The 22,769-nt window shown below is 40.1% G+C and overlaps 1 protein-coding gene across 4 annotated transcripts in view; it reads left to right on the forward strand.

Moving 5' to 3' along the window:
• The window catches only part of LOC310964935 (diacylglycerol kinase zeta-like), a 130,877-nt gene that overhangs the window by 64,426 nt on the left and 43,682 nt on the right, over positions 1 to 22,769 (forward strand). The gene's annotated exons all lie outside the window — the stretch shown is intronic.

Here is a 22,769-nt window from a genome sequence, read left to right on the forward strand (position 1 = left end):
ATCCTGCTTTGAATTCTGCGACACACACACACACGCACACACGCACACACCATTGTGAGCAAACAAACACCCACATACATCAACAGAACAGAATGTCTACTCTGGGGGATGCAAAGATAAACAGATACACAGATAAAACTGTGTTTCAGGATCAGGAGAAAATAAACACCCTCTTAGTTATTCTAAATTCCACTTAGAATGAAGTCATCGTAACTTTTTAGTCATCATCAAAACAACACCAGAGTGAGATGAAAATGTGAGTGGAGGTCAAGATTCTTTTAGATTTGCCGGAACTTTTTGAAACCACTTCATCGGTTCTCATTAACTGGTCCAGCTACATAAAGTGTATCTAGGAAATACCACTTAAAGAATAACAAGGCAACCTTTATCTCTAGAAATCAACAACTGGTTAAGACAACAAAATTACTTGGTTAGGTTTAGACGACAAAACTACTTGGTTAGGTTTAGACAAAACTGAACTACTTGGTTAGGTTTAGAAAAATCCAAACTAATTGGTTAGGTTTAGTAAACAAAACTACTTGGTAAGGTTTAGACAACAAAACTACTTGGTTAGGTTTAGACAACAAAACTACTTGGTTAGGTTTAGACAACAAAACAACATGGTTAGGTTTAGTAAACAAAACTACTTGGTTAGGTTTAGACAACAAAACTACTTGGTTAGGTTTAGACAACAAAACTACTTGGTTAGGTTTAGACGAAACAAAACTACTTGGTTAGGTTTAGTAAACAAAACTACTTGGTTAGGTTTAGTAAACAAAACTACTTGGTTAGGTTTAGACAACAAAACTACTTGGTTAGGTTTAGACAACAAAACTACTTGGTTAGGTTGAGACAACAACACTACTTGGTTAGGTTTAGTAAACAAAACTACTTGGTTAGGTTTAGACAACAAAACTACTTGGTTAGGTTTAGACAACAAAACTACTTGGTTAGGTTTAGTAAACAAAACTACTTGGTTAGGTTTAGTAAACAAAACTACTTGGTTAGGTTTAGACAACAAAACTACTTGGTTAGGTTGAGACAACAACACTACTTGGTTAGGTTTAGTAAACAAAACTACTTGGTTAGGTTTAAAAAACAAAACTACTTGGTTAGGTTTACACAAAACAAAACTACTTGGTTAGGTTTAGACAACAAAACTACTTGGTTAGGTTTACACAAAACAAAACTACTTGGTTAGGTTTAGACAAAACTAAACTACTTGGTTAGGTTTAGACAACAAAACAACATGGTTAGGTTTAGTAAACAAAACTACTTGGTTAGGTTTAGACAACAAAACTACTTGGTTAGGTTTAGTAAACAAAACTACTTGGTTAGGTTTAGTCAACAAAACTACTTGGTTAGGTTTAGACAACAAAACTACTTGGTTAGGTTTAGACAACAAAACTACTTGGTTAGGTTTAGACGAAACAAAACTACTTGGTTAGGTTTAGTAAACAAAACTACTTGGTTAGGTTTAGTAAACAAAACTACTTGGTTAGGTTTAAACAAAACAAAACTACTTGGTTAGGTTTAGACAAAACAAAACTACTTGGTTAGATTTAGACAAAAAAACTACTTGGTTAGGTTTAAACAACAAAGCTACTTGGTTAGGTTTGGTAAAATATCGTGGTTTCAGTGAAATAACTACATCTAAATGGGAAAGAAATCGTGGTCTGGTGAAATTCTGGTGTGTGTCTGACCCAACCCTCCACCGTTGGACCTGGAGTTTGAGGCTTCTTTTATGTCACCACCTGTCATCCGCAGCACTTGAGGACACTAGAGGTTTGCAAAACACATTTCTGTGGTTTGCAGAGACATACAATGTAATTTTTCTTTTCTTTTATCGCAACCAGACTGTTAATTTCCAACTCACCACTGTTTTCTGGCTCTACTGCCGCTGTGGCAAGGAGAAAAAATGGCCTTGCACCTTAATCTTGGGTGTCAGATGCTAAATATCACATGAGTATTGCAGCTCTATCCATTACGGCCCTTTCATGTTCGAACAGTCATTATTGAAGATGTCCCTAATGGAGACCAAGGTTTGAAAGGCCAAAGAGCCATTACTTTAACAGATAAATGTAGCCAGTAGTATTACAGATTACATGTCTGGACAGGGCTATATTCAGCAAAATCAGTCCAGATGGTGGCTGGGAGAAAAGTAAAACAGAGGGTTTGTCTTTGCTCTGTCTGTACTCTGGACAACAGAAATGATTATACATGTGTTACGTCATCAATGTCAGGCAGTTTAGGATAAAAAGGGACACTACGGATTAGTGCAGGCCCTCCACCCTCTGAGATGAGGAGCAGGTCATTAATCAATTCAATTTTATTTACAGTGACAATTCATAACAAAATTTATATCAGGACACTTTACATATGGAGTAGGTAAAGATATAGATATTTAAGTATATATGAGTAATAATAATAATAGCAGCAGGCACCACCACGATCAGCAGAGACCTGCGAGACGACAAAGCACAAACTACTCCGGGGAAGAAGTTGAATTAGTAACATGCATTGATGAGACATGAATGATACAGACAGAGAGCAGAGAAGCTCAGAGGATCAGGAACAGTATTAGAGACTAGACCTAAAGCAGCAGAATTAAGTAAGAATAACAAAATTCAGGCTCTAAGAGAAATTGAATGCCATTAACAGCCGACCTTTTGTTTTTGCTCTACTGTAGTATCTAGTATCTGTGTGAAAGCTTGTATTACACACAACCAAGTAAAGAAATCGATCTCTTTAGTTGTGCGAATAATCCTTCTGGATTGTTTTGCCCATTTGTAATTGTGGGTCTATTTTAATGGCGCTGCAGAGATTTAAGCGTGCGCCACCGTTTGTTTGTATTCCTCAAACATATTTGCTCTTTGATCGTGATATTTTCCTGACAAAGGTGGCAGGATAAACAGCTCAGAGTTTCATTTAAGTGAGGCAGTGTGAAGTGAGGTTGAAGATTGGGTGTTGCACTGAGATAGACATCTGAGAACCATGTCTGTTTTCAGCACTTCAATCATCTGATAACGCAGCGATTCTGTCGACTCGTTCTTTTACATATTTTGAACAAAGACGCATCATAATCCATGATGTAACCCGGGGTCATTGACTGTTTTAGGTCTTTCAGCATCAAACTGCCTCAGTCAAGATCAGTCCCATGCTTGAAAGTATTGATATGGTTCTTGAATCACGCCTTGTGATCCGCTGCCATCTTGATGTCTATCTGTGATGGCTCTATCTATTTGCAGTCGTATGATGCAGAGAAGCTTTAAAGTCGTGCAGAGGGACTCTGGGGGTGCATGCTGTGCCCGAAATCCTCACATTCTCGCCTATTAGGTTTGTGTACTTGGCTCTCTTACTCTCAGGGCTCACTCGCACTGTCCATTTGTACCGTGCCCCTGTGCTTTAGAGTAATTGTCCCCCCCTCCCTCCCCTGTGGCCCAGGCCCGCTTGTTCTCACATTCCTTGAAAAGATCTGGGCCTCGGCTCGATTGCCTCTTGCTTATACGTCATCACCCCTCGGAGATTTAGTTTGGTCTGACTCCGCGTCAAACCACCGCATCTTTTTAAATGTCCGTCGCGGGGAACGGAAGCTTCAGGACCCCTGTCAGTGCTCGCACCCGTACATGTGCATCAGTGCGTTGCAAAGGCTCACCTCTCTCAACCAGGCAAGTGCACGGTGCCTGGGCGTGGTACAGCGGTACTCACACTGGTCAAACGAACTAGACTTTAGCTGTGAAGTGTGCTTGGGCAGGGTACGGATGGACAGTGTGAGTGCGCCCTGAGAGGCCTCCACATCCAAGTTAACTCTAGAGGGACCTTCTTTGCCTGAAGACAAAGCTTCCTTCCATGCAGGTCCACTTGTTTGATTCTGATGAGTCCTTTGTAGATGGCATCTGCCCCCTCCCCAGGGTTCGACAGACAGCAACTCTGGAAAAGCAGCCATGGCTCTGCCTTGTCAACTGAGTCCTGCGCCCTTGACTTCACCTTGGTTCTGACCTTGAAGGTATCATTAGAGACTTTACTTTCCTGGGTAACCAAGAACTGCTTTGTGAATCTGTCAAAGGGGGACTATACCTTGTTCTTCTGCCAACACAAAGTAATGCTGCCAAGGATTTGGGGTGGTTCCAGCCACCTTTGGAGGAATCTTCCTTTCGAAGCTCTTTGATCAGCGGGGGCCAAAGGAATAGGTCAATGTTACCACGTCGGTAGATCCATGCCTTCAATTTTCCAGGCAGCACTGATCAATCCACGCCTGTCAGCTGTAACTTGAGGATTCAGCCAAAGATCTCACCCAGGCTCTTCCCTTGTGACCATCAGTCACAGTCTTTTTATGGCTCTGATTGGGGGGCTGCTTACTCCTCTTCAGCTGACTCAAGATCAACTCAAATTATGCATCCAATTATAAAGATAGTCTTTATATAGCACCCAACTTTCCTAGGTAACCAAGAACTCTTTTATCACTCTGCTTGGGGGGAATACCTTGTTCTTGTGCCCACACAAGGTAATGCTGGAGTGGTTCCAGCCACCTTTAGAGGAAATAATTGATCTTCCTTTTTGAAGCTCGAAAGATCAGCAGGGGCCACAGGGATGCTGCAATGGTGCCTTCTCACTCCACTTCTGCTGACTTAAGGCGAACAGGATCAATCAAATGATGCATCTAATGCTAACCTCCTTCTCTAGCCAATGTTGTTTTGATGTTGTTCCAGAAGTGGCTCTCAGATTAAAGGACTCTCTGATAATCTTGCCAGGAACATGGTGTTGAACTGAAGTCCAGCCAACAGAGCAAACATGTCAGCAACCATCTTCGAACTCCCCGTGCTCCTCAAGAACTTATAACCTGGGAGACAACCCCTGATAACACCCTGATAACACCCTACTGATCAAATGTTTTTCAGTGGTGCATGAAGCCAAAAAGAGTTAAACTACCGTGTCTAAAAATATGTGGAAGATCAGCACTATTTCCTACCTGTGTGGCCCTAAGGCTCCGTTCACACCAAGTGACCTGAATCTGAGTTTTCCGCTCATATGTGACCCATATCTGATTTGCTTTTGACAGTGTGAAAAGCACAAGTCCCATTGAATCTGACATTTTCCAATCAGAATTAAGCCACTTTTAAATGTGGGACTGATCGGATACGTATCAGATTTTTTTGAATGCGACCACAATCTGAACAGCCAGGTCGCATTTAACGACTTTGACGTCATTCTGACCCATGCCTGGAGTAGTTCAATGTAGTCAGGCATGAGGACATGATGCACAGCTTTGCAGAAGTCATGTACAATAGCGCAAACGGAGGACTTGCCAAGGTGCCGTAACCCGCCCCCGTTGCTGACATATATAGTCCTCCACTCCTACTCGCCTTTTCAAGGAGATGGATCTCCTGAACGCCGTGTCTCGTCTCGAAAGAGGGAGAGGCGGTGACATGTGGTGAAAGGTATACCTCGACATTCTGAAGTTCTGGAAGAAATCCTGCTGGGTGTAACCAGCCACATCCCGATCCCACCACTCCTGGCTCCGACACCGCATCCAAATACTCCTCTGTACGGATGTTGCCGCTATTTCTCAGCATAGAGCAACATCATTCCAATATGAATTTTCTTTCTTCTCTTCCTCCTTGGTGATATCATCCGCTCACAAATCTGCCAGCTGCGGCCACACACTGTTTTTAGCACAAAGCCAAAAAGTCCTACAAACCCGTTCGCCGTTGCCGTGTTTGCTTCCGTAAACACCTCGTGGCGTGATGTCATCAATGATCCACTGCACATTGGGTTAATAAAGGAGCGTAAGCTGTTCACTCAGCAATCCGTAGACGAGCCGCTTTTTTTACACGAAATGTGAACAGACAAACAAAAAATCGGATTTGAGCAATGAGACTTCCACCAACCAAGCCGTCTACTTCTTGTTTAGCGCTCCAGTAACTTGAATTAAATTATGTTAGCCAGCATCAGTCCGAATAAATCAAATTCTAATATTAACATGATTACATAAATATTTACATATTTACATTTCGGGTTGAGGTTATGAGCATCCAATGATTTACAGACGTCTCTTTCCTAAGTCAATGAGAAAAAGTATTTTTGGACTCATAGTCCAGCGCACTTCCTGGGGCCGTGGTGTCGATGTGGACAGCGGTTTGATACTGTAGGTATGAGATAGGGTTGGGTGATACGGGCAAAATCTTCTATACCAAAATATAATACAGCATGTTTCCTTGTGAGTCAATAAATAAATAGTCAGTTAAAGCTCATTTTTATACTCCTGTTTGAATTAAAAAGTTGAGAAATCAAAAGTACTGAGCATTTTCTCGTTTTTATTCATAACTTTAGTGAACGTAACGTGCAATGATCAAAACCGCATCCAAATGATATTTCCTTAGGTATTTTTGAATTTACAATATCCATAACCTACATCACAAGTCAATGCCATCCAGAGAAACAAAGCTGCTTCTTGGAAAAAAAGCATAAAAATGCATCATTAAAACAATTAAAAATCAATAAAAAACTAGCATTACAGATAATAAGGACATACTCAATGGTCTCCAAGAACGACCAGACTGTTACTCTAAATTGGTTGATATTGAATGAATCCACACCATCACCATCGGATAAGTAATATAACTATTTGTCTCTGTAACATCCCCAAGTACTGTACAATAGAAATTAAATTTAGTTTAAAACATCTCATGCACCTCCCTCCAAAAAGCAAAAACAATGCACAGCCGAACAAAAACAGTCACCCCAATCAGTAATTCCCCCAAATCTTTAACTTTTTTCGAGTAGATAGAAAATTATAAATCCTTTTTAGTTTGAAGGATCTTAAAAAAGTGTGCATTGTTATGCTATATAATAACTTTAAAAAGTGTAGCCATGGTAAAGGGCAGTCAAAAGTACCCTCCCATTTTTTAAAGGTACTATATGGAATACTTGGAACAAATTTTAAGCTTAAATAAAAGTTTGTAATAATTTTGTTTAACTTAATGCCTTTTAACCACCTTTGTTTCTTGTAACGGGCTGGCACACTAACAACTTATTTTTTGTTTTTCCTGTTTCAACCTATAGCTGAGACCAGTGAGGGGCAGATTGCACCATATATTTCTTTGAAAACGTCATAATTAACATAACATAAAGTGTTTCTTCACAAATAATATCATTTAGAAACCATTTCCTCAGATATTTGACATATTTTCTGACAAATTAGAGTTAATATGCTCGTTATTGTCAATTTAAACGACAATTGTGTATCACGAAATTTCGATGTGATTAGAACACGTTGCGATTCCACAAAAACACGACAAAGTGTCATATTGAATTGTCGCCCAGCCATAGTATGAGGCGAATGACGTGAGTGACTTCGCGGTGACATCAGCACTAACAGTTCTGGACCCCTGATTTTGGTAGAAGACAAACACACACACGCACACACACAGTTTAGTTTCCACAGAGATTAGTTTCCCACACGTGTCTCAGCATGTTACAGCATGATGCATGGACTATTGTTTGTGAATGTTTATATATGTATACGTGTGTGTGTGTGTGTGTGGCCTCTACTACATGTAATGATTGACTGTGTTTTGGTATCCATATTTTCTTTTATTATACTGTGAGCTGTTCTTAAGGTGAGCTGAATTTGTCTTATATATACAGTTTATATATGTATATACCAGAGATGGTCACTTTTTGCAAGTCCAAGTCAAGTCTCTTGTGGTTTTAATGAATAATACAAGAGTTTGTGTGCAACCGTATTGTATAATTACACAAAGTGTAATTGTAATGTCAGTTTATAATCTAGTGTAAATAAAGAAGGTCTGCTGCTCCCTTTCCCTGAATTAATTACAGCCACACCTGAAACTGAGACCAGGTCTTGCTCTCATTGGAGGATTGAAAGATATTTGATAATCACTTGGAGGCTGTAGATATTCTGACTGATATATTCATGATTATTGTGACTAAGGTTAGTGTTCAACAATAACTCTGTAACCTAAACCTAAACTTGCCTTTAGCTAACATTAATAATTAACGTGTATTTCTCTCGGTTTAGCCAGCAGATGGAGGCAGCACCAGCAAGAAAACACTTTTCAAAAATATGTAATTTAGCAAACACCGATCGAAAAGCTAACATTAGTAGCAAGTTAACAATAGTACCAAGGTAACATAAGTACAAAGCTATAATTAGTGCCAAGGTTACATTAGTACAAAGCTAATATTAGTAAAAACCCAACATTAGTAGCTACCAAACTAACATTAGTACAAAGCTAACATTAGTAACAAGCTAACATTAGTAGAAAGCTAACATTAGTAGCTAGCAAACTAACATAAGTAGCTACCAAACTAACATTAGTGCCAAGCTAGCATTAGTGCCAAGCTGACATTAGTACAAAGCTAACATTAGTAACAAGCTAACATTAGTACCAAGGTAACATTAGTAAAAAGCTAACATTAGTACAAAGCTAACATTAGTAGCTACCAAACTAACATTAGTAGCTACCAAACTAACATTACTACCAAGCTAACATTAGTGCCAAGCTGACATTAGTAACAAGCTGACATTAGTACCAAGCTAACATTAGTAACAAGCTAACATTAGTAACATGCTAACATTAGTAACAAGCTAACATTAGTAACAAGCTAAAATTAGGACCAAGCTAATATTAGTACCAAGCTATTATTAGTACCAAGCTAACATTAGTAGCATGCTAACATTAGTACCAAGCTGACATAAGTACCAAGCTAACATTAGTACGGTACTAAGCGAACATTAGTACCAAGCTAACATTAGTACCAAGCTAACATTAGTAGCATGCTAACATTAGTACTAAGCTAACATTATTAGTTAACAAAGTAACATTAGTAGCAAGCTAACATTAGTAACATGCTAACATTGGTTACAAGCTAACATTATTAACAAGCTGAAAGTAGTACCAAGCTAACATTAGTAACAAGCTAACATTAGTACCACGCTAACATTAGGACTAAGCTAACATTAGTATCAAGCTGACATTAGAACCAAGCTAACATTAGTACCAAGCTGACAATAGTACCAAGCTAACATTAGTATCAAGCTACCATTAGAAGCATGCTAACATTAGTACTAAGCTAACATTAGAACCAAGCTAACATTATTACCAAGCTAACATTAATAGTAGCCGGGGGGAAGTTAGTTTAAAGTTGGATAGGCTGGGCGAGCTAAAGTGCCCTCTTCAGTGGCGAGGACTTGCTATATGTGCCCTTTTTTTCCTCCCCCCCCCTGCCTTTCAAAAAGCCTGCGCACGCAACTGTATGTTTATATAAAAATATATGTATATACTGTATATGCGGATGTGATTCAGTCCGTGTGAATAGATAAAACAAGTGCTCAATGACTAACAGTGGGGTTTTTGTTTTTAATTGTTTCTTTGACTGAATTCGGGTTAATTAGTCCCTTTGAGGCCTGAGAACAAAAACAGTCAAGTGACAAAGAGAATTCATTGTAGTTCAAATATCTGAAAGGTCTTTTTGTATTCACGATAACTCGAATTGTTCAACAAACACTTTTTTCCGTTTTTGTTTAGTCACACAGTCAGCAGGAGACAAGATCAGACAGAAATCTAATTATAAATGTAACAAAGTAAACTCAAAGAGCTTGTCACTTTAGAAATGGAATCTGCGCTACAAAACAGTCACTTTCTTTCCACTTTCTTTTGCTCTTTTTGATTCATAATGTATCATACTAATACAATTATTTCCAGAATGTCCAAACCACAAAAGGAATTCTATTTTAATTAATATTTTATTGTATTGACTGTAGCTGTTAAGGCTTTAATTAGTCTCTTAGTGTTCTTTATTTCCTTCATGTTGCTGACACAAAGTATGACTTGATCCAGTAATTATTGTACCCACATGTTTATCTCTTTACATAATTGTCTTTATTGTTCTAATAATTACTACTCTTTTCCATAAAGATTACTTTGTAAATACTGCACGTATGAGTGAACATGTATGAAACTGCACCAACAAAAGGTATTTCAATAAATTCCAAAACAAACGAGGTAGTAAATGCTACATTAAGTACAGGTAAGACCTTAATTAATTCGATTTTTTTTAGATTTGATTTTATTTAGCACATGTTGAAGATTACAGTTGAAAGACATTGAGTAAAAAAAGACGATGCAAAGGAAACCCAGAAAACCCAGGAGAGGCTTGGCATTATATACACACATATACATACACACATAGAAATAAAATAAATTATAGCTGCAAGGAGCATTGACCGGACCCGGCCAAGATTTGTGCGCTTTAGAGTATAACAAGTGTGCTAAAAATGTGTTCAAGTGCTCAAAGTAATTGGTCTCACACCCAAGTCAATTTATAGCATTTGTTTGAAGATGTGTCCACAGTTTCGTATGTTTTGTGCATCCTAAAGGCCTCAAATATGTGGAATGTAAAATGAAAATAAATGCACATCATCCACGATGGCTGACTTTCTGGTTGGTGAAAAAAAAAATTATATATATATATATATATATATCAATGTGTTCTTCAAGATGAGAGCCATGATCCCCACTACATTTCGTGAACAACAAAATAACTTTTTCTCATCCATGGCGTGCGTTTTGGAGGGCGCTATGGAGCCCGCTGGCCACACACAAGCCCAATTACTGCAGAAGAATTTTTGCCACTCCTGACCTGTGTGCCAGTTTTTGGGATTTTTTCGAGAATCCCAAGCCCCTCAAAATGCGATAATGTTTGACACATAAAGCTGACTTCCTGTTGTCAGGAGGTGGCGCTCTGACTAAGACTCAATCTCAGCATGCAGATGTGTTCAGGCCTGGACTGTTATGCAGCATGTGAAATTTGGGGCAGATTGGACAAAGTGGAGCTAGGACAATTTCCCTTCTCAAGATTTGGGTAAAATTCACCGCCACGCCGCATCGAGGGCGTTCCATGAATCCTCCAAAGTTTCGCAAATTAGCATCACAAAGGTCTTTAGATGCAACCTACCAAATTTTAAGTCACTCTCTAGGAGGAGTTTGTTAAAGTACAGCATCAGACTGGCTTCACATTGCGAAAAATATGCCACAGTTAATCCAAATTGGCCGACTTCCTGTTGGATTTAGGGTATGGCTCCAAGAGGCTTATTTTAAGTCTCCATACTTTACATCGGCCTACCAAATTTCGTACGTGACTTTGAAATATTCTAGGGGGCGCCCTCGAGCCAATTTAACACACACAAGCCCAAGACCCATATAAGGTATTACGTTTACAGTAATGATGCATGTGCAGCTTTATTGTACGCTTAAGAGCTAAATTAGCACCTCAAATAAAGTAATTAGGGGGGGCTATAGAGCCGACGTGCCACGCCCCAAGCCCAATTGTGGCATCAAATCGAAGTAATTACTAGTTTGAATGTGGGTGAAACATTTTGTTAGTTTTTTAGACAGAAGAAATAAACAAACATCAAAATACATGACAGTATATATAATGAATTACTGTACTGTCAAAAAAAAGACCTAGAGTCACACACCAAAACACCAAGATCATGAACGTAGCAAATACAGATTTAACCGTAGCCTGTTTAACACACTTAAAATGGATTGTAAAATTGTGTTTTCTGGAATAGAGCGTGTTTTGAGTTTTTCTTTTTTCCATGGAATGCACTTTGAGTTGTGACAAATGTGTTTAGCTTCATTTTCAAATGGATGAAATGCAACTGGTAAGCATTTTTGTGAATGAAACTGTCCTTGCAGACGCCTTTGTGAGCCTTTCATCCGTAAAAGGCAGTTTGTAAACATTGCATTTGCAGTTGAATTTATTATTTATCGGGGCACATGCTGGATATTAAATCAGAGTCATGCAGGATTGTCGCTATTTTAATCACATTGATGATATTTTATCACATAAGTCTTTGGTGCATGGACAGTGTGGGCGTTCTTAAGTCCACCTGCTATATTGGTTAATGTCTATGCAGCAGCAAAGTGGAAATGGACTAGTGAACGGTATATAACAGATGGACATAGGTACCGTGACGTCACCTATTGGCATGTTGACTCCCATTTTGAGGCCAGGAATTTGGCATTTTGGTCATTGCATCTTTGTTTTTGGAAACCGCACATGACCATAATTGGGCATGATTTTGTCAACTGGCTGACGGGCTATTGCTGGCGGGTGAGCGAGGAGCTCTGGTCAATGGCGCTGTTGGCTGCAGCGATTAAGAGCCGGGTGAAAATCGTCAGTTTCCCTGAAGCTAGTGCTAGCTAGCTAACGTTAACTTTGTAAGCAAGGTGCAACCGATGAAGCCATTTTCAGGCAACCACAATGTTCCAGTGAAGTGTGACAAAGTGAAAAGAAAAAGTCCTGAGACTTTAACACACCCCAAAACAACACCCCAAAACAAGTTAACTTGTTCTATTTTGGATACACATGGATGGATACACATTACTAAACCTTAGAAAGAATGCAGCTTTAAGTGGAGTCTCCCACTGCTGGACATTTGAGAGAGTGCAGCTTTAAGTTGAGTCTCCCACTGCTGGACATTAGAGAGAGTGCAGCTTTAAGTGGAGTCTCCCCTGCTGGACAGTAGGGAGAATGCAGCTTTAAGTGGAGTCTCCCCCTCCTGGACATTAGAGAGAGTGCAGCTTTAAGTGGAGTCTCCCCCTCCTGGACATTAGAGAGAGTGCAGCTTTAGGTGGAGTCTCCCCCTGCTGGACATTAGAGAGACTGCAGCTTTAGGTGGCGTCTCCCCCTGCTGGACATTAGAGAGAGTGCAGCTTTAAGTGTAGTCTCCCCCTACTAGACATTAGAGAGAATGCAGCTGTAAGTGGAGTCTCCCCCTGCTGGACATTAGAGAGAGTGCAGCTTTAAGCTGAGTCTCCCCCTGCTGGACATTAATGAGAATGCAGCTTTAAGTGGAGTCTCCCCCTGCTGGACATTAGAGAGAATGCAGCTTTAAGTGGAGTCTCCCCCTGCTGGACAGTAGAGAGAATGCAGCTCTAAGTGGAGTCTCCCCCTCCTGGACATTAGAGAGAGTGCAGCTTTAGGTGGAGTCTCCCCCTGCTGGACATTAGAGAGACTGCAGCTTTAGGTGGCGTCTCCCCCTGCTGGACATTAGAGAGAGTGCAGCTGTAAGTGTAGTCTCCCCCTACTAGACATTAGAGAGAATGCAGCTGTAAGTGGAGTCTCCCCCTGCTGGACATTAGAGAGAGTGCAGCTTTAAGCTGAGTCTCCCCCTGCTGGACATTAATGAGAATGCAGCTTTAAGTGGAGTCTCCCCCTGCTGGACATTAGAGAGAATGCAGCTTTAAGTGGAGTCTCCCTCTGCTGGACATTAGAGAGAATGCAGCTTTAAGTGGAGTCTCCCCCTGCTGGACAGTAGAGAGAATGCAGCTCTAAGTGGAGTCTCGCCCTGCTGGACATTAGAGAGAGTGCAGCTTTAAGTGTAGTCTCTCCCTGCTGAACATTAGAGAGAATGCAGCTGTAAGTTGAGTCTCCTCCTGCTGGACATTAGAGAGAGTTCAGCTTTAAACGGAGTCTCCCCTGCTGGACATTAGAGAGAATGTAGCTATAAATGGAGTCTCCCCCTGCTGGACAGTAGAGAGAATGCAGCTTTAAGTGGAGTCTCTCTCTGCTGGACATTAGAGATAATTCAGCTTTAAGTGGACTCTCCCCCTGCTGGACAGTAGAGAGAATTCAGCTTTAAGTGGAGTCTCCCCCTGCTGGACATTAGAAAGAGTGCAGCTTCAAGTGGAGTCTCCCCCTGCTGGACATTAGAGAGAATGCAGCTTTAAGTGGAGTCTCCTCCTGCTGGACATTAGAGAGAATGTAGCTTTAAGTGGAGTGTCCCCCTGAGAATGCAGCTTTAAGTGGAGTCTTCCCCTGCTGGACGTTAGAGAGAATGCAGCTTTAAGTGGAGTCTGAGGTGATGTTTGATTTACATCGTCAATGGCAGAGCATGCAGAGTTTGTGCCTCTGAATTGACTGCATCTTCAGGTAACTACTGAATAATAAGATGCATTGAATGACATTTTGCGTTGATGTGAATGCATCCTAATTTTGCGGTAACTGTCACTTTTTTGTGTGACGCCTCTGGTCTGAATTACCATTGTCAGTCAGAAAAGTAGCGAGGTGATACCCAGAGTCACAGCTCAGAGAGAACGAGCTAAGCCACAGAAAATGAGCCAGTCTTATCGTCTAACTTCACCGTATATGACCAACTAATACTGTATTGTAATGGAAGAAAGGGAAGAGTGATTGCAGCATTTCCACACCCACTCTGCTCTCTCTATTGAAAACCCTTTCCTTCAAGTATCATACACAGAACGATACCTGGTATAAGTGGTCTAGAATTAGTCATATTTAAGTATGAAACTCCTTTATTATGTGGTCAATACAAACCCTGTTTGGCTACAGTTTTGCAGATATACATGGTTTCCACCTAGTCTTCCTGTTCTGTTTCTTTTCTTTCTTCCTTCTCCGGGGCTGGGGGATTTGGCTGCCAGGGTGCTGTACTGTCATGCTCTGTCACCCTGACATGTGCGACGGAGGGGATGAGGTTGCTCTGCTTTTACAGCGTCTCGGCCTGTGCAACCTTTGAGTCGTGCTCTCAAAGTGTAGAGCTCTGAAATTCTTTCTGTTTCTGCGGTTTATGGAAGCAGACTTAAAACCACTAAACCATCCAAAGGGACCTCAAGTCATTTGAATGCTCTGGATCAAATTGAACCATCACCAAACTTTTCCCACTTCCACAAGTTCAACAATGCACTAAAAACAACGTTACAGGACTGATTTTAGCCAGAAAAAGGTGTTGGTTAGGGATAAAAAAAACAAAAACACTTGGTTAGGTTCAGAAAAAAAACTGTAACGGACCAGAAAACAGCTGTGGAAAATTGGCAACCCGGAAGTGCAACAACGCTCAATAAACAACGATTTGAGCCAACTAAAGAACGATTTCAGCCAACAAAAAAAAGATTTTAGGCCCAAGAGAACGATTTTAGCCAACAAAAGAATGATTTTAGCCAACAAACAATGATTTAAGCCAACAAAAGAACGTTTTAGCCAACAAGGATTTTAGCCAACAAAAGAATGATTTTAGCCAACAAAACAACAATTTTAGCCCTCAAAAGAATGATTTTAGCCAACAAAACAATTTTAGCCACAAAAGAACAATTTTAGTCAACAAAACAAGGATTTTAGCCAACAAAACAAAATGATCATTCTTTTGTTGGCTAAAAATTTACTTTTGTGGCTAATATCATTGTTTTGTTGGATAAAATCCTTTGTTCTTTTTAATGAACTAAATATTATGTAGATACCAGACTGCGTAGCGGAAATCATTTTCTAAAATACTTTTTTTGGGTCACCTTACGGCCTAAAACGAGAGTTCCCAGATGAATATTCTGGGCCAATGCAACTCAATCCACCCGGAGGAGTCAGGTTCGTAGATAATTTACCATTTCTTACATGGCCATCCAATCAGGCTTAATACGGCAGAGCTCTCTTTACTGTTTGTCGAAAAAGCATGTTTCGGATTCCACGATGCCTCACGCATCTAAACCAGAGGTAATCCCAGTACTTAAATGTAATCCTGATGATGTTGTGTTTATGAGAGGGAACAGTGTTCTGGTGTGTGAATGTCATGTTCCCACATTCATCATTTTCATAATCAGCTTCTCATCTGGTTCTTCAGGGCCAAACAGAGCAACGCTTACTCTGTAGATGTTATTTTTAAATACACTATCTGGTTTTATATAGGTTAGATCACTTACACTAAGAAGACGGCTCATGAGTTGTTGTCAGACTTTGTGTTGCATAGCAACTGGATGACATAGCACTTGTTTCTCAGTTTGAGCTCCTGTTTTCTGGTGACTGGTGATGCTCATTGGTGCCGTTTGTGATTCAGTAGGATAAAGGATTTTCAGCATTCATCCACTGTGACCAGAACATGTCGTATGTTTGATTAAGGTCCGTAATCAAGACCTGTTTCTCACCAGTGTGAGCTACTGTTCAAGTTTACATACAGGGATATGAAAGTGCACATTTAAGCTGCACCACGTTGTGTGTGATGTGCTCGCAAGCAGCTGTCAGCAGCTCTGTGAAGGCAGGGATGCTCCGTTAGTATCACAGTTCAACACCTGACAAAAGAACGGCGTAGAAACGACCACAAAGAGCGTGTGAAAAGCTCTGGAGCGTCTGCATTCAAGCAATCTGCGGAGACACACTCTGTGACAGACAGACAGCTGCTAGAGTTTGTAGGGATGTAAGAACATGTGCTGTCATTTACTGTCAACTGCCAATGTGAATGGTTAAAATGGCAGCAGCGTTTTTTCACTGTATGCATTTAGTTTCATTCACATTCCAATTTCAACATGACATTTATATATATTTAACATTTATGCAATGTACACTCCCCAGACAATTTATTAAGTGCACCTTACAAGTACTGGGTTGGACCACTTTCAGCCTTCAGAGCGGCCTTATAGTGTGAATTTGTGCGTTGTCGCACTTCCAGGTTGGGGATTTTTCACGGCCGTTTTCCACTCCGTTACGGCTTTTTTCATCCAGTGTTTTTCATGCCTAATCCTAACCGTCCATTGTGTTCTCATGAACACGATTGATACAACTCCTAGGTAAAGTTATGCACAAAAATTGGCACCAACAAACGCGTAGACAGACTGAACTGGAAGGTAAAACAAGTGAAACTGGTTTTGAACAGACAGGAATTGAACTCTTCTTCCCTGGCTTAAAGTCCTGTGTTTTATTTGGTATGGACCTGTTCATGAGAGCACATTGTGCCGTAAAATGCTTGCAATAACGTCGTCACATTATATGACGTCGGGTATAAATCGGCGGACAGCTGACAGTGTTTCCAGAATATTTCCCTGTAAAGGCATTGAATGGCTATCAGCTGAAACCAGTTTGGCCATTTTCCTCTGAATTCTAACATAAAAAGGTGCTTTTACTCGTAGACATGGTTCTGAAATACTCAAAACAGTCCGTCCAGTACCGACATCCATTCAACATCATTTCTATAAACTAGACAACAGGACAAGATTTGGATAGTTTGGTGTCCATGGAGTGCTTTTAATAATCACATTTGAGCATGCTTTGGTTGCAGGTAAACAGTCCTTGTGGAAAGCAAAAGAGGTGAATTCAGAGAATGCAGGCCACGCTTTTCCAGGCACTGAATGAATCAGAAACAAGGCCTCAAAGGCTGACTTAATCTGACCGAAACACAAAGAGAACCAAACAAGTTTATGTGAAAGAAGACAAACAGGAGTGAGAAGAAAGAACGTGAAGTGAGGAGTCCTTCAGTCAGATGTGTTCAGCTTTTGATTCCACGTTTGTAGGTTTGCTGTCAAAGCCCGCAGGCGTTTTACTCCGCTCGAGACTGCCGCTGAAGTCGACAGCAGGATTAGATAAGCGCAGACAAACGCAAAGAAGCAGAGTAGGAGTGTGAACTCCAGCCAGCTTCTCTGTCACAGTCTGCCTTTTGAAAGGAAAACAACTTCACTTTCTTTGGTTTGTTCTCTTCCTGTCACGTCTATTGGTAGGCAACTTTTTACATTCAGTCACTTCTCTACAGTGCCGAAGTACTGAAGGACTGCACTGGAGCTGCTGTTTCAGTTACTGTAATAAAGCCTCTTACAGCGTGAGACCAGTGATGACCACTGTGCTACAGGAGAGTTCTGTTCTAGTTTGAGTTAGTGAATTTGGCTCCTTTTTTGATGTGAATTATTTTCTTCGGAGTGTCTATTTGCACCGTGGTGAGAATAGCCTCATGGCAGCGATTCAGCTGCCACTGTCTTCTAGAAGCATAAAGAGCAACAAAGTGTGGGGTAAGAGATAGAATAAATAATATAGAAAAGATGGTTAGAATAGTAAGGTTTAGACAACAAAACTACTTGGTTAGGTTTAGACATAACTACTTGGTAAGGTTTAGACAACAAAACTATTTGGTTAGGTTTAAATAAAACTACTTGGTTAGGTTTAGACGACAAAACTATTTGGTTAGGTTTAGACAACAAACCTACTTGGTTAGATTTAGACAACAAAACTACTCGGTTAGGTTTAAACAAATCTACTTGATTAGGTTTAGACAAAACAACTTGGTTAGGTTTAGACAAAACAACTTGGTTCGGTTTAAACAAAACTACTTGGTTAGGTTTAGACAAAACAAAACTACTTGGTTAGTTTTAGACAACAAAACTACTCGGTTAGGTTTAAACAAAACAAAACTACTTGGCTAGGTTTAGACAACAAAACTACTTGGTTTGGTTTAAACAACAAAATACTTGGTTAGGTTTAGACGACAAAACTGAAAATAACATTGTTGGCTACTCACACCAAGTTGCAAATAGTATCTGCCTCTTTTTAATATGTCTTTTACGCATCTTGAGGCTACAGCTGTCACCATCTTTGTTTTGCACAGTTACCATAGTTACGGTTGTTCAGTTGGCTCTATTGCGAGGTTGGTTTGGAAAGACACTGTTTACCACAGCTATCTGTTCTATCCACCGCAGAGCAGCGACTCATTTAGAAGATGATTCACTCAGTTGTTCACTACTAAAATACTGTCAATATATATATATACTACTTTTATATAATACTGTGTGGGTTCAGCTTGAGAGGAGCAACTAAAATGTCAGATAAGTTATTTCTTTTGTGATCATCTAGAGGAGGATATAGACATTTATCCTTGAATTTACTTATTCTTTCTGACAGAAAGAATAAGTAAATTCAAGAAATGGCAGATCGCTGATTGAAAGTTAATCTTACATCCTGTTACATTATCTGACCTTTTTATAAACATGCGCCCTGAATGTTCTCATAGTATGTCTCAGCTGTTTTGCTGCTGCTTCCTGTATTATTCCCAGTGGATTGCAGATTAATTAAGTCCATAAATCAGTTTCTAACAAGAACCAGTAACATCATGTATCATAATGTAACTGACAAACAGAATTTCTCTGAATCGACGACAGCGCTTTTCAACTATTAGAGAGATATTATTGACTTATGTAGGGAAGTATTTTACTATTAGCACTCATTTCGACGTCCATCCGTCCTTCTGTCAAAAACCGAACCCATTTATGCTTTTGAAATGTTACTTTTTATCAAGTTTTAATCTTTTGTTCATCTTCTTTTCTCTTGCAATTGATATTTTTGGTAATAGTTTTTTGTTGACAACATAGACACAGTTTCAAGTGTAAAACATTTATCACAAAAACATTTGTAGTCATCATCAAAATCATTTTTTTGTCGGGTATAAATAAATTGAGCTGTCGTGACCTCTAGGATAATCACAGCCTCATGAAACTTTACAACCACAAACTAGAGACCTAGGGTATTCAGAGTATGGATGCATTTCCTTTGAAGATTCAGAATAAGACCTAGAGCATTCAGATGTAGGATATCTTTTTTTCCTTCGAAGATTCAGAATAAGACCTAGAACGTTCAGAAGATGGACGTCTTTCACCAGGAGATTCAAAATAACCTAGTTTCTGAGCGGTTTTTGTAACAGAAGTTCTCGCCAATTTTTGAAAAAATCTCCAAAGATCAACTTTTTTTTTCTAATGGTTAAATTAAGCACCAAATGGTATCAACCCCAAAACTGCTGCAACAACTTCTGAGACATTTGTGAGCATAAGAATGACCTTCATATATTAAAATGTTAATGTACTAAGCACTTTTAAATGCCTTCTTTACGTTTCTGATTTATAACTAGAAAACCTTGACACAGTGCTGAGCTGCATCTAAAATGAATCTTTCAGATGATGAACACCACTTCTGTGTTTCATCTCCTGTCGACCTGCTGTCTCCCCGTGAACACCTCCAACACTCAAGGGGTTAAGCCTCAACAGAAACTGAACACGATGATACATGAAGGGAGGATTTACTGCAGAGCTGTCGGATTAAACTGCGTCCTTTTTACCTAGAAACCCATCGAGGCAGATGCAAATTTTTTTACAGCACATAAAAGAAAGAACAAAAGCACGGCCGTAGATAAACACAGGAATAATAAGATGTCAGACACAGTTAACAGGTAGACTTAAAGTGTGTTTAAACATGAAAACATAGATACATTGAGAATTGTTTAAGGAGGAAGAAAATCTCACAGTTTGGGGGCATCGGCTGAGAAAGTCTGCGACATTAAGGCGTTGATCTGTGGGCAGACAGGAGTCTTTGGTCGGAGGATCTAAGGTATCCAACAGTGAAGTACAGGGGCAGTTCTCAGACAGAGGCAGTGCTTAGACCATTTAGTGCTGTGCAAACAAAGAACACGGTTTTATCTCCAGTCTACGGCTAACAGGGAGTCAGAGCGGGGAGGCAGGGATCTCAGTAATATGGTTTCTGCTTTTTGATCTTGTTAGAAATCTCGCTGCAGCATTCTGAGCTAATTGGAGACTGGATGAAAAACATAAAAAAAAACATCTGAGTGATAAAAAATAGGAAAAGTTGAAGTAATGAGGCGAATGGATACGGAGGTGAAGACAACTTTCTTCAGGTCACAAACACAACATTCTCCAAACATTACAACTCTGATTCATTTGTTCATTAAATCAAATATGACCCATTGTTTTTTTAAATGTTCCGATGTAAGAAAAAACTGGGATTCTTTAAGTCGGATAACTTGTGATTGATTCTGCAGACAGCATCTGCAAGTAATGTGTCGCATGATCATAGTTTTCATTATATGATCAAGCAACACGTTTAGAGCGACAGGCAGTTAGCAAGTAGGCGCCTTAAGCTTGGCCATGTTGTGCTAAATGAGTAGTTATGCTAGTGCTAACCAGGTCTGAATGCTTTTAAAAGAACAGAAATGAGCTCTCAGAGGAAGTTTGTGGCTCTTAAAAGAGCCATTGGGTTTTAGCGAGAACAGACCGTCAGTGGTTTAACCTCCGAAGCCGTACAGGGTGCTGACCTGTCTCTTCAGGCAGCAGGTCTTCGGTAGAGCAAACCGGGATACGCTTCACTCTGTAGTGACGGCTTTCTTCTTCTTCTGGATTTCTGGGAGACTAGATGCCTAAAGGCAAGTTGCTGCCATCCACAGGTCAGAGTTATATCCATTATTTTATTATATCCATTGGAACAGTCCTTGACTGCAACAATGGCGGCTTTGGTGATCCCCTGGATATAATCACGGAAAACTTGATGACACTTACCGCAGTCTCAACACTTTTTGGCTGACGCGCCACATTGTCACGCGACACGCCTGAAAAGTTCAATATTTTCAACTCGACCGTTGGACTCGCTTGACGCGTTTGAAGCGGCATGGCATCCATCTTGTCTTGAAGTCCCGTCTGTAACATTGACTCGCATTTGTCGCATCTGTCGCCCCCGGTGTTAACACATCTTAAGACTTCTCATTGTGACATGAATTTAGTGAATTTCATGAAAGTGTAATTCTGGCGTAAGATCATCCCATGGTCATCTTTGACACGTACATACATCAAATAAGCCATCGAAACAGTTTTTTTTCGTGTAACATCTATTAACCGGTAGTTGCTAACAGCCGGACATGGCTAACAGTGATTAGCTTGGGGCAGTACGGTGAAGGCATTAAAATGTCTTTTTTAACCACTAATACTGCTCAAAATAACAGCAAACCTCTGCAGCAGCATGAGAAGAGTCCCTACACAGAAAACAAAGCACCAACAACGTAGTTAGTGAACCCAGAGTTTATTAAAAGAGTGTTTTAAAGACTTACCCACTGGCCCCTGTAGCAGCTCCTCTCATAGTCAAGTCCATTCCAGTGGATTACCAAAGTCAATCCCTAAGGAAGGAGCCCATTGGTGCTTTGTTTTCTGCCACCAACCTTAGTTCCGTCTCTGGTCCGCCGCTTCAGAATGTAGAACCACATGTGTGGTTCATTTGTAGACGTGAGCCAACTCCGTTTATCTTTGCTGTTTGCTGTAGGCGAAGAGAGGCAAGGGACTCAAAGCGTTACATCCTTTGGAGTTTCACTGAAAATCCGTCCTGAAGCCCGTCCACAGGCTGTCATCGGCAATTGACAAAGTCTGGGAAAGTCTCAATTTTCTCACACGGGACCTTTAACTTCTACTGTTTAAACAAGTCTAAGCCAAAATTAATCCAGCAGTTGTTGCACTTTTGAAAACTGATAACAGTTTCTTGAGTTGAAGTAACACGAAAATACAGCAGGTCCCATTTTAGGCTACTACTAGCTGATAGCTAATCTTGCATTGCCAGACCAGCGTAGAGGAGGGAAACTCTGGCTTGTCTGTATTTCTTTAAACTAATGAAAGTCGTCCTATGCCCTTGCAAAAGCTGACAGTTAGGGTAAGGCATGAAACACACTTAAGAAAAAAGCTGTAAAGTACCGGTAAACAACTGCGATAAATCACCAAACCAGAAGTGCAACAACTCACAAAAAACACAGTTTGCCAACAAAAGGTCACGGTTATGGTTAGGCAGGAAAAATACTTGGTTAGAATTAGAAAAAAGGCTGTGGATTGATTTAGTATAGAAGGGAATTGAACCCCACTCCCCTGGATTAAAGTCCTGTTTTTTAGTCATGCTGAAAATTTGTACTGACTTTGTTTGTAATTACTCAATTATTCTCAACTAGCGTGTTATTTATTTATTCACTTAGATTAAAGTGCTAAAATTGCACTCATTTGTTTCTTAGTCAATAGGCCTCTGATCAAAACAGGTTTACCATGAAGTCGGTGCAGGTTAAGCTGACAGAATGTCTTTTTTCAAAGTCTTCATAAACCCCTTTCCCAACAACAACATCAAAAGACATTACAATTAAAGACAACAATAAGAATCAAACAGCA

This window comes from Echiichthys vipera (genome assembly GCF_963691815.1).
Source record: "Echiichthys vipera genome assembly, chromosome: 23".
Taxonomy (NCBI): Eukaryota; Metazoa; Chordata; class Actinopteri; order Perciformes; family Trachinidae; genus Echiichthys; species Echiichthys vipera.